Source organism: Ornithorhynchus anatinus, chromosome 4 (genome assembly GCF_004115215.2).
Source record: "Ornithorhynchus anatinus isolate Pmale09 chromosome 4, mOrnAna1.pri.v4, whole genome shotgun sequence".
Lineage (NCBI taxonomy): Eukaryota > Metazoa > Chordata > Mammalia > Monotremata > Ornithorhynchidae > Ornithorhynchus > Ornithorhynchus anatinus.
In genome coordinates, this window is record NC_041731.1 from 62,104,754 (window position 1) to 62,116,796 (window position 12,043).

General features: G+C 41.9%; 1 protein-coding gene and 1 non-coding gene across 2 annotated transcripts in view; one reads left to right on the forward strand and one right to left on the reverse strand.

The window, feature by feature from the left end:
- The window catches only part of VPS13B (vacuolar protein sorting 13 homolog B), a 932,812-nt gene that overhangs the window by 567,121 nt on the left and 353,648 nt on the right, over positions 1 to 12,043 (forward strand).
- Positions 3,242 to 3,378, reverse strand: LOC114811906. The gene has a single exon (XR_003759601.1). It is a non-coding gene; the product is annotated as a small nucleolar RNA SNORA7 (small nucleolar RNA).

The window sequence follows — 12,043 nt, forward strand, 5'->3', positions numbered from 1 at the left end:
GGTTTTTGCGGGTATTTTTCGGGAGGGGAGTGCGAGGGGCTCTATAATAGTATCTTTCAGGAAGTTTATGTTTTTTTCTAAAACAATCCTAGGTCCCATTGGTACTCAGGGAATGATCCAAAATAGCTTTTATCTTAGTTTTCATTTCTAGTAATCTTTCCCAGTGGTGAGTGTCTAATGGAAGATAGGTGGAGGAAAGTTAAAACAAAGTTTTTCAGAGCAATTTCAATAAAGTCCGGATATGAACTGGGTTTCAGGAAGAGTTTTCCTCCACTAATTCCTCTTTCCTCTCAACCAATCTTTCCCCCACATTTGATCTTAACAGCAGTATAAAGTAATTTATAGGGCAGAGAGTAAATTGGGGTGCCATTTTCACCCTACTATAATAGGTAGGGGAAGTTCCTCGACCCTTCCTCAAGGTGAAAAACAGAATCAGAAACCTCTGAGTCACCAGCTGCTCTCAGAGAAAGGAACTATAGGGAAGGGGGGGTTGCCTGGGTCCCATTTCTTGCTCTGGGAGGGCAGGTGGGTTACATTCTCATCAGAAAATACTTGTCGGATTATCATCCGGGAAATAGCTGAATTTACAAAACTACAGAAGATAAAACAACTGTTAGCAGATTTTTAAAATTTAGAAGAGCTTATTGTAGCTGATGTTAAAATTTAGAAGAGCTTATTGTAGCTGATATTGTAGCTGGGTTATTTAACATTTCCATTGAAAGGCATAATCCCTTTTTCATTCCCAGAACATGTATCTGAATTTCCAAAGAAGAGTGTTTTCTGACCATATGAACTCATAATTCTTTGTCTATGGGATAAATGGGAGTAGGAGACATAGGGAAATTCCTACAAACAATGGCATTTATTGAGCGCCTATTTGTGCAGAGTAATGAGTAATGTATTAAGCACTTGGAAGAATATAATAGATTTAGTAGACATGATCCCTGTCCTCCAGGAGTTTACAATTTGACAGGGGAGACAGGGACTTAAAATAAATTCCAGGGAGAAGGACACAATAGAGTGGGTAGCTGGGATCTGGCTACTTATCCCATAAAAAGTGAGATTAGCATGCTCTCATGTGAGTCTGTTGTTGGGCAGGGATTGTCTCTATCTGTTGCCGAATTACACTTTCCATGTGCTTAGTATGGTGCCCTGCACACAGTAAGTGCTCAATAAATACAATTGAATGAATGAATGACTATCCACTTTTGCCTCTACCAGGGCTGGATTAACGCAGGGACCAACTGGCTTGAAGCTTAGGACCCAGAAATATCATTTGTTCCCTTCATTCATCCCCCTATCCCAGCCCCACTGCACTTATGTAAATATCTATAATTTATTTACTTATATTAATGTTTGTCTCTGCCTCTAGACTGTAAACTCATTGTGGGGAGGAAATATGTCTATCGTTATATTGCACTCTCCTAAGAGCTTAACACAGTGCTCTGCACACAGTAAATGCTCATTAAATGCATTTGAATGATTAACAAGGGGCCTGAATACCCCACGGTGTAGCTCCCAGCTGCAAAAGCTAAAACAATGCCCATACTGATACCGAAAGCTGCTCTCATCCATGGTCAGATGGAGCACACTTTTCCTCTTCAGGCACTTCATCGCCTGCTCCAGAATACTTCCTCCCTTTCCTGCAGCTCTGGTCCATTGCTAGGGTCAGTCCTGGCGTATGACTGGCAGGCAGATAGCCCAAGTTTGAGTGGGAGGATGGTGGGGCTGTGTGATGTGCAGTTGTCAGTTTAGGCCAGTGAGAAAGAAAGGGGATGGCATCTCTGGGTGAAGAGTCAATAGACACTATAGGCTGACTGCTTCTGCCCACCCTGAGAGATGAGCAGATTCAGTTGACTCTGCCATTAAAAGTTCTCTGATCGTTGAGGGGGACTACAAGTTGGCTGAATATCTCCTTCAAAGTAGGAAGCAACATTACTGTTTTTATTAGTGGAATTTGGGAATTCTAATTTTGGGGCCCTGTCAGAAATCTCACTGAATAGCTTCTTGGCATTTTTTTGATTTTCCATAGTCCATCATTTAATCTGGGAATGAAATGGGAGTTTGCTTTCAAGTCAGAGATCTTAAAGTTGCTCACCTAACCCATCTGACAGGCTATTTGCTGCTTGTTTTATGTTGGACATGGACTTGAATCGAGTCTTGAGAAGCAGTGTGGCCTAGTGGATAGACCACCGACATGGAAGTCAGAGGACCTGGGTTCTGATCCCACCTCTGCCACTTATCTGCTGTGTGATCTTGGGCAAGTTACTCAGTTTCTCTGTGCCTCAGTTACCTCATCTGTAAAATGGGGATTACAACTATGAGCCTCATGTTGGGCATAGACTGTGTCCAACCTGATTTGCTCGATTCTATCCCAGTGTCTGGTACAAAGTAAGTACTAATGAGTACTATTTTTTTAAAAAAAAGAAAAGACATGAAGATTTTAGTACATAGGTCTTTTCCCAGAGGCAGGTTGGAATTAGATACTAGCATGCAGAGGAGAGAGCCACCACCATCCCACACATGCATTTTCTCTCTCTCTCTCTCCCTCCTCCTCTCTTGTCTCTGTCTCCCTCTCTTGTCTCTGTCTCCCTCTTGTCTCTGTCTCCTTCCCATTCTTAAAAGATTCTGAGAGGCTATTCCTGCCCAGGAAATCAACCCCTTCATTTTCAGTCTCTTAGTCCCATCACCAACAAGAAGTTGATCTGATCCGAGAGACATCGCAGGTCAACATTTTTTCTGCCATTGGATGTTCATGATGTCGCTGATCAAACTACTTCTACTTCAGAAGCTGGATGTGTCTTCTGAAGTAGAAGCAAGTGTCACAGCCTTATAGAAGCCTGGAAATTCCCACAGTCTTGTAGGATCTCCAACGTGCTAGGGAGCTTAGTGGCCCATTGCCGCCACACTCTGTCTTGTAGTCTTCCAAAGGCCACTTTGGCCATTTTTATTCTTTTTTATTTTTTAGGGGTCTTTGTTAAGTACTTACTATGTACCAGGCACTGTACTAAGCTCTGGGGTCTTGTCTTATGCCGTCGAGTCGTCTCCAACCCATAGCGAAGCCATGTACACATCTCTCCCAATACACAGTTGTTCTGCAATCGTTCCGGTAGTGTATCCATAGAGTTTTCTTGGTAAAAATACGGAAGTGGTTTACCTTTGCTTCCTTCCTCTCAGTCAACTTGAGTCTTCACTCTTGACTGTCTGCCATGCTGCTGCTGGCTAGCACAGGTGAGTTTTGACTTGTAGCAGATTGCCTTCCACTTTCTAGCCATGGCCAAGCTAGAAATGGAATGGATATGCCTCTGTTTGACCCTCCCTTCTGTAGTCGAGACTGGTAGAGTACTGGAAACTCTCCAGGTGTGACCCTGAGAGGGGAAGCACTGGGGTAGGTACAAGGTAATCAGGGTGGACACAGTAACTGTCCCACATGGGGGTCACAGCCTTAGTTCCCATTGTACAGATGAGATAACTGAGGCACAGAGAAGTGAAGTGGCCCAAGGTCACACAGCATAAATGTGGTAGAACCAGAATTAGAACCCAGATCCTTCTGATTCCCAGGCCCATGCTCTCTCCACTAAACCACACCAATCCTCTAGTCCTTAATCTAAGCCTCAATGTTATATCTACTGCCTAGGTAGCAAAATTCAGTGATTACTTTGAGTTAATTCTGTGTTGTCCATGGAAATAATGTTGCCTTCCAACTCTGTTGTTTTGTAGTCTCCCAAATGCTTAGAACAGTGCTCAGCGCACAGTAAGCGCTCAATACATACCATTGATTGAGTACAGTGCAACAGAATTGGTAGACATGTTCCTTGCCCTCAGTGAGCTTGAAGTCTACAGTCTACAAAGCAATCCATAATCACTGATTGCTTGTGCCTCTAAGGCCCGGTCATCTGTTCAGTCTCTCATTGTGTCCTTGAACTTGGCAGCCTAGAATAGGGTAAATATGTCTGGACCTACCACACAGCAGAACTGAACTCGGTCAGTGATGGGTAAGAGGTCAGGCAAGGTTGCTTCAGCTCTGCCTCAACCGACGGTTCTGTTATGGAGTAGCCTAAGAATCTTAATGAATTTCTCAGGGCAGCCAAATTTGCTTAACAGTTTCCAGAGCTCTGGTCTCTTGATGGTTCAAATGCTTTGGTCAGGTCAGTAAACACAGTCTAAAAGTCTCTGTACTTTTTGCTCTCTGCACTTTAACCGGAACGGTTGCCCTGAAAACAGAACCCGCTTCAAGCAGTGCGTCAGGGTACAGAGGTTGGCTGAGGTGGAAAGTTTGAAAGAGCCCCCAGATTCTCTTCACCCGAGTTGGAAGTGGATCTGTGAGAGGAACGCAATGGCTTGGGAGCAAGGCGGTACTCTAGGTTTGGTCAGGCTCCCAAATGACACCAATAGGCTAAACCATGTGACTGACGAAGCCCACACGAAGTCTGGGCAGCCACTTTAGGGAGAGGCTGCTTGTTTTCCCTACCTCAGGGCAGCCAAATGTCTCAGCTGGCTGTGCCTGCATAGACTGATTCCGCTGTGCCAAGATTTGGTTTAAAAACACGTTGTAATTTGCCTAGGGCACAATATGACCACACCTGGAATTCTGAATTGAGTTATCCATCCTTCTTAGAAGGGGCATAATAGAAGTGGAGAAGGTACAGAGAAGGACAGCCAAGATTAAGGGGATGGAGAAATTGCTGCATGGAGATAGTCTGAAAAGATTAAGGCTTCATTCATTGAAGGGTGAGGATAGGTTGAGAGAGTATGGGATTTTTTTTTCTGTAAAGCATTTATTATGTGCCAGGCACTGTACTAAGCACTGGGGTAAAATCAAGTGAGGTTGGACACAGTCTATGTCCCACATGAGGCTCACAGTTTTCATCCCATTTTATAGATGAGGTAACTAGGGCACAGGAAAGTTACATAACTTGGCCAAGCGGACAAGTGGCAGAACCCAGGCCCTTCTGATTCCCAGGCCCATGTTCTAACTGCTAGGGAATGCTGTTTTTATATTGATATTCACTAACTCCCTCAACATGAGGAGATGATAGGGACATTATAGGGACTGGTTTATGACTGGTTACTAGGGGAAAAATTTAGGGAGGGATTTTACATTTAAAGGGCTAGCTATTGTTCTTAGGTTGAGTGGATTTTCTCGAAGGATAGCCATCGTACTCCTCCTCTAAGCAATTTTTGGAGTCACTGATGAAGACTGGATACTTTTTTCAATAGATCCAGAATACCATTTCTCATCTTCTTACATTATTTTTTCTTCCAAAAAGCTACTTTGCATCTACTTAATCTATTTTAATGGCAGTCTCCCATTCTAGAATGCAAGCTCCTTGTGAGCGGGGATCTTGTCTACAACTTGTAGTCTTCCAAGCACTTAGTGCAGTGCTCTGCACACAATAAGTGTTCATTAGATCCCCTTGATTGATTAACTGAAGAAGAGGATCCTAAAACTGTAATGTTGTTCAGGACATTCGGACATTTAGACATTCACACTAAGGTGAATTAGATGGTCTTAATATTTTCAAGATAAAATGATGTAAATTTAGTTCGTATATTACAACATTTAAGAAGGAAAATGGAGATTTAAGACTTCATTTGGACTTCTACATCATGTTCTTTCACGGTCATCTATATGTGCATTTCTATAAACTTCACTGCTAAGCAAAACCACTTCTAAACTCTAACCTAGTTATGTGAAGCACACTCTCGTGCCAAGTACTTGCATGTTCTATAAATACATGCGGTTTCTATGTAAACCCACCTGTAATGTATTATGTATAAAACATAATCTCAAAAAATCTCTCTGATCCTGCACACAGTCAATGAGTTATTGAATTTCTATGGAATACAAGTGTTTGGCAATCTTCTGGAAGAAAAAATAAAAATGCATTCGTGATATAGGTTGATGTATTATAATCACTAAGAAATGAAAATTGAAGACTACCGTAGTTTATTGGGTGATGCTGCATTGTATAATCTTAAATGGTGATGTGCTCTGATATTTCATAAAATGCCCAAAAGGATTATGCGAGTGAGGCAGTTTTGTTTTCTTTATTCCTATTTAAAAAATCATCTATGAACATAGAAAATGTTTCTTTGCTCATGTAGTCATTAAAGCAGGTGTAGAATTTACAGAATGGAAATACTGTAAAATTGCCTCTGGAATTGGCAATGTACTGTATTCATTCATTCAATCGTATTTATTGAGCGCTTACTGTGTGCGGAGCACTGTTCTAAGCACTTGGAATGTACAATTTGGCGACAGATAGAGACAATCCCTGCCCAACGATGGGCTCACAGTCTTAAAGAGGAAGACAGACAACAAAACAAAACAAGTAGTCAAGCATCAGTACTATCAAAATAGGTAAATAGAATGATAGATTTATACACATCATTAATAAAATAGAGTAATACAAAATATATACAAATATACACAAGGACTGTGGGGAGAGGAAGGGGTAGAGCAGAGGGAGGGAGTAAGGGGAATGGGGAGGGAAAGAAGGGCAGAGGGAAAGGGAGGGCTCAGTCTGGGAAGGCCTCCTGGAGGAGCTAAGCTCTCGGTAAGGCTTTGAAGAGGGGAAGAGAGTTTGTCGGATGTGAATGGGAATGTGAACGGGAACTGTATGGGTTGTTAACCATCTTTGATGGGTTTAAAAAAAATTTTTTTTTTTCAAGAATTCCATAAAATTACTCTCCGGAGAAAAACCGATAAGGGCCATGGCACAGTTTTCTACAATTTGCCACAGGGAAGTACCTGTTTGCAGAGAAGTTGGAGAAATGAAGGGAAATTGGAAAACAGAATAAGACTTTATAAATCACTTTACAGTTGCTACAACTGAATGTCCTAACCATCTTTGTGTAGTAAGCCTCTCTTAATAGTAAAGGAGTGGTGGAAGCAGCCACCTTGCAGGATAGGTTACAATAGACTAATTCAAAACACGTGACATAAAAGCATTTTCACATGTACTTGTATACAGTAACCCTTGCTCTTTCTAATCATGCACACTATCATTCTACTATTTTAAAGGACAATTTGATTATTAGAGAACAATAACTTCTGTTTCTTTTCTCTTAAATGAAAATTATAAGTAAAACAAAGTCATTCTGAGAATCAGTGTGGCCTAATGGAAAGAGCAAGGGTCCAGGAGTTAGAGAACCTGGGTTCTAATCCCGCCTCTACCATTTACCTGTAAAATGGGAATTTGATCCCTTTTCTCCCTCCTCCTTAGATGGTGAGCGCCATGTGGGATGGAGATTGTGTCTACTGATCTGTATCTTCCCTACGCTTAGTATAGTGCTTGGCACGTGGCAAATCTTAATACCATCATCATTATTATCACTGTCATTATCCCTGACTTTGAGAGATACTTGTCCTCACTGTCAACTTCTTTTAAATGACTGTTTTATACCTTAGATTTAGGATAATGCAAGCTAGAAGCCCATAGATATGTACTAGAATATTGGCACTACCTCCCCAAACAAATAAAATCTTTGTCTCCTCAGAAAAATTATAAAGTCATCTCTTTGGGATTGTTTTGCTTCCAAGTATTTGAATTGTAGCTATGAAAAAGAACAAGTGCTTGGCAGAGGTTGCATTTGAATGGCATCTTTTGAAAACCGCTTGTAAACTTGATGCTGAATGTAAACAAAATGGAAGGTCCTCATAATAGAATTTGCATTTCCTTTACCACATATCTACCCACACCACAGTTTCTCTATGTCAGTGGAATTTCCCAGTCCAAGTTATTCCAAATTAGGATATGGTCGCTCTTGAAGAAAAAAATGTGCCTCCTAGTTGAGATCTCAAAGTCAACCAAAAACAGAAATGTATAGAAACTTGGAAAGCAGGGACAAATGAATTGTTGTGCCTTCAATAATAAAATGTATTGCTGCGCCTCCAGGATAAAGTGAATTCCCAGGGGAGAGAGAAATCGATTTATATAGATTTCTAAATTAAATGGTTGTACATCGGGAGCTTTTTCCCGTGGGGAGTCTAAGTCTAATAGCGTACTAACCAGTTCATAAATTTAATTGTGGTATACGTAAAGTGCTTACTATGTGCCGAGCACTGTACTAAGCGCCGGGGTGGATACAAATAAATCGGGTTGGACAGGTTCCTGTCCCACATGGGGCCCAAAATCTCAATCCCCATTTTACAGAAGGAATAACTGAGGCATAGAGAAGTGAAGTGATTTGCCATTGTTCCACCGGGGCTCCAACTGGCAGCAAACAGGAAGCAGGAAGGTGTGCCACTTATAGAGTCACCCGCTCTCATTGCCAGCCATTGACTGACTAGCCAGGACAAATTTCTTTCTTGCCCTACGTTGCTTTATGGGGCTGGGGTGAGTGGGAGGTGACGGTGCCACTGAGATTCAGGTCCTTGGTCTCCGCTTCCTTCCTAGCCGTGACCAGGCTTGGCAGAGTCCCTCTAACTGAGATTTCCCCACCTCAAAACTGTGACTGTTATCTTGCCATAAAAGCTAGGAGAAACTGTATGGCTTCTCTCTCTAACAGTATCAATCCCTTGGGAAAAGGAGAGAAGAGGGAATCATTGTTCCAGCTGTCCATCGTCACTGAAGGTATCCTTGAAAAGAGGTTCAGCAGTTGTGAGCTGGAGGAGGAAAAAGGAAGGAGGGAGAACAAATACTGGCAAAGAGATGTGCAGGGTGGAAGGAAAAGAAAATGGGATCAGAAGGAAAAGCAGATCCAAAAAGGTGATGATCAAGGAATGCTAGGAAATATCTAGAAGAGCAAGATACAAAGAAGGAGGTAGGAAATGAGAGAGAGGGAGACAGAGATTAGAACAGCAAAAAGCAAGTCAGGTAAGGAGGCTGAGAAGAAAGTGTGTGACCCAGAAAATCAAAGAGTAATGGATGCAAGGATGGTGAGCAACTGTGTGCTTTAGGAGAGCCAAAGGGTGGGTTTTTCTGAATTTCATCAATGACGTCTCAGTGTGGTTTAATGCGGTCTCCTGGACCCCCTGAGTAAAACTCCCGCTCATTCATGGTGCTTGCTCGTGCTTCTCCCTTATTTTCTCTTCTTTCCATTCTTGTCCACCTTCCCATATTCACAAATATCTAACTACATTGTCTGTTAAGTGATTTGCTACCTGCCAAACTCTGGGGTAGATAGAAGATTATATGGCAACACCACATCCCCTTTAGAGCACATGCTTAGCCTGACTCTGCCACGTGTCTGCTGTGTGACTTTGGGCAAGTAATTTCACTTCTGTGGGCCTCAGTTCACTCATCTGTAAAATGGGGATTGAGACGCTAAACCCCATGTGGGACAGGGACTTGTGTCTAACCTGATTTGCTTGTATCCATCCCAGCACAGTGCCTGGCATATAGTAAGTGCTTAACAAATACCATGATGATGATCATGAGAAACAGCGTGACTCAGTGGAAAGAGCCCAGGCTTGGGAGTGAATCCTGAATCCCGGGAGTGAACCCGGTCATGGGTTCGAATCAAAGCTTTGCCACTTGTCAGCTGTGTGATTGTGGGCAAGTCACTTAACTTCTGTGCCTCATCTGTAAAATGGGGATTAACTGTGAGCCTCACGTGGGACAACCTGATTATCCTGTATCTACCCCAGCACTTAGAACAGTGCTCTGCGCATAGTAAGCGCTTAACAAATACCAACATTATTATTATTATTAGTTTGCATCTACCCCAGTGATTAATAGAGTGTCTTGCACATAATAAGCACTTAACAAATTCCATTAAAAACAACAACCCAGAAACCCACTCTAAGTGGCTGAGGCCTTCTTTCAAAATTTTCAGGTATAATTTTCCAGAAAGTGTACAATACTCTGTGCATGCTCTAAAATGGTAATGGTCTCCCTGGTAAACTCGTACTTGGAGAAAAGAAAGCACAGGTGTAAAGCCTAAAAGAAAGTCATGAATTAGCAAAGAGCAGGGTTCAGAGATAGGAACTAATATATCTGAATTATTACAGCTTTGTAATGTTGGTATTTGTTAAGCGCTTACTATGTGCAGAGCACTGTTCTAAGCGCTGGGGTAAACACAGGGGAATCAGGTTGTCCCACGTGGGGCTCACAGTCTTAATCCCCATTTTACAGATGAGGGAACTGAGGGACAGAGAAGTTAAGTGACTTGCCCACAGTCACACAGCTGACAAGTGGCAGAGCTGGGATTTGAACTCATGAGCCCTGACTCCAAAGCCCGTGCTCTTTCCACTGCGCCACGCTGCTTCTCTGTGTCCAGTGCACTGGAACATGTAAGGTAGAAAAAGGTCACACATCCAGGTTCCCAGAAATTTGGGTTTCTCATTAGATGTTCAGAGGGCCTATGAGCAAATTTAGGTCATTGTTAGCTGTTTCTGCTCACACAAAAGCAAATCTTCCTGGTCAGGAAATTCAGAGAGGGTGATAGTCTCCAACTCTTCCACTGCCAGCTCTGCAAAGCAGGACTGGCTTTTCCATTGTGGTCATGATGGTTACACTGGAAATGAGAGAGCGGAGCATGTTGGGGCTCTTGTGCTGCGGGCTGGAGAATAACTAGAGCCAGAAAATATTTTTCTTCCTCTTTCCTAATCTTCGCCCAGAAGATGCTCAGGATAGGCCACTACAAAAAGTAGCCAACCCAAAAGGTGAGGTGACAGAAACTAAACCTATCGGACAGTACAGAAAGTAGATTCTCTGAAGATGAGGCCTATATGTCTTTTTGAAAAGGTCCCTGATTTTCTGGCTTGTTTGACATTTTGTAGAACTCAATTGAGCTGTAAGGGAATAGATTTTAGTTCTTTACAATGAGTTCCTGAGTTATGCCTATTCAGCAGTGAGTAGTAAATGGTTCAACATGAGCTGTTTCTTATATAAACATACAAAAGGCCTGACCCAGACTAAATCAATTTAAAAAGAAAAACATTAAAGCGATGTTTCCTGTTACATACTCACAGTCTTCTTTGGTTGCTTATGGTCATATTATTGACCAGCTCTTGCAGGCTTTAGTTTATCCTCCTACTCCACCTGCTAAACAGTTCAAATGGTATGGTGGGGAAGTTTTCGGAAGGGCAAAGCAATTACAATTATAACTCCTACATTTCAGCTTGTAAAGCAGCTTTTTGTATTAAGGGCAGGGAAGTCATGGCATCTTGGCTTACCCGCTTTCCTGATTTGAATTGCTAGAAGGGTTTCAAGGCCGCAAAAAGGAGGAGGGAGCAGAGTTCAGAGAACTCCAAAGTATGTATATTGAGAGAGGAAAATCTGACTCTTTGTTTCGTTAGGAAACATTTCGGGTCCATTCAGGAAAGGCATTAATAGTAAATATATTAATGAAATGAGTTCTATTTGACTTTATTTAAAATAAAGCAAAAACCGCCAACAGACATTGCTAATTGTTGAACCCAGATTTCTTCCTTAAGAGGTTAGTTTCCAAGGGAAATGCTGCCGGTAAGCATATAGTCTTCCATTTTCTTTGAGATTAAAGCTGTGTTAATACTATAACATATTATGCAAATAAGCCATGCTAGTCTTCTTGAATGTAATATACATGTCTCCTAGGAATTAATTTAGAGCATTGCGATATTCTCAAAAGCCTGCCTTTAAGGTATAATTCATTCAGTTGTATTTATTGAGCGCTTATTGTGTGCAGATCACTGTACTAAGCGCTTGAGAGAGTACAATAACAATCGACACATTCCCTTCCTCTGTCTTTGATATTTAAAGAAGTATAGGATGGTTTCCAACAGTTGGCAATCAATCAATGGCATTTTTAGATTGCTTACTATGTGCAGAGCACTGTACTAAGCACTTGGGGAGAGTAAAACACAATGGAGTAGGTGTAGATCATCCCTGCCCACAAGGAGCTTACAGGGTAGAAGTAATAACAGAGAAATTGCTCTCATTCTGAATCTTTGCTTAGAATATCCTTCTATCTACATAAAAAAGGGCCAAACATAGCAGAGCAAATAAAGAACATCTTTTGGTTGGGGATATTTGATCTATTTAGTGAAACGGTGTAATAAAGTCCTACGTTTCCTCTTGCCTTCAGGACATCTCTACTTGGATGTCCCGCTGAC